The sequence below is a fragment of the Rutilus rutilus genome (genome assembly GCF_951802725.1).
Source record: "Rutilus rutilus genome assembly, chromosome: 6".
Classification (NCBI taxonomy): Eukaryota; Metazoa; Chordata; class Actinopteri; order Cypriniformes; family Leuciscidae; genus Rutilus; species Rutilus rutilus.
The window spans coordinates 428,983-430,000 of record NC_140214.1 but is presented as its reverse complement, the minus strand read 5'-3'; the positions used below and the strand labels follow the sequence as shown (position 1 = coordinate 430,000).

The 1,018-nt window shown below is 38.1% G+C and overlaps 1 protein-coding gene across 1 annotated transcript in view; it reads left to right on the top strand.

Moving 5' to 3' along the window:
• The window catches only part of nectin4b (nectin cell adhesion molecule 4b), a 29,175-nt gene extending 28,597 nt beyond the window's left edge, over positions 1-578 (top strand). Inside the window, exon 11 of the mRNA XM_084412132.1 lies at positions 1-578. This exon is cut by the window's left edge and continues 423 nt beyond it. The gene's annotated coding sequence lies outside the window, so the exon portion shown is untranslated.
• The last annotated feature ends 440 nt before the right edge of the window (positions 579-1,018 follow it).

The following is a 1,018-nucleotide window of genomic DNA, read 5'->3' as shown; positions in this document are numbered from 1 at the left end:
AGATTTTATACGTTTACACAAATGATGTTCTTCCTCAGTGTTTCTGTCTCGTTCTCCAGCACAAACATCTAAACATTCTTACATCAAGATTCATTTACTGGAGAAGAAGCAAAATGACTGAAGATATTAAGTAAAAAATGTATGAAAATGAAGTGAGTTTGTGTTTAAAACCAGAACTAATATCTGCCAATGGTCAGAAAAATAATCTTAATTCAAAGAGAAAACAAGATTATTTTTCTGACTCCACAGATATTAGTTCTTGTTTTAAACACAAACTCACTTCATTTTCATACATTTTTTACTTAATATCTTCAGTCATTTTGCTTCTTCTCCAGTAAATGAATCTTGATTTAAGAATGTTTAGATGTTTGTGCTGGAGAACGAGACAGAAACACTGAGGCTACGTCTACATTAATCCGGAGACATTTGAAAGGCTCTCCGTCCACACTGGCGTTCTCAGGCGTTCTCAGGCGTTTCAGTGCGGATGACAAACTTTTGAAAAACGCCTGAAAACGCTAAACTCACCTTTACTGCGCATGCGTAAAACCCCACCAAAGATCACTGATATGATTCAGATGAAAAAAAAAAATGATCGCGCAATTCTTCTGACAGGATAATTATATTTAGTACAATATCTCCGCATTCACTGATGCGGTCCAGGTCGCAGTCACCAGATGTTTGGTCTAAAACGCTAAAACTGCTCATCTATTGCCGCAGCAAATGTGAGTAAATTCTGTCATCTCAGCAGGACTGTGATATGAAGAGTGTGCAATGTAGAATATTTTTAGCAGCTGTGTGAAAGTGAACAGCACATAACAGGCACAATACTGCTATAAACATGAATATCTATTTGTACAATATGCGTCACATGACTAAACTTACGTCATCGGTTTTAAACACCACCGGTTTCTCAGTCCACACTACAGTCCACACTACAGTCCACAGTACAGTCCACACTACAGTCCACAGTACAGTCCACACTACAGTCCACACTACAGTCCACAGTACAGTCCACAGT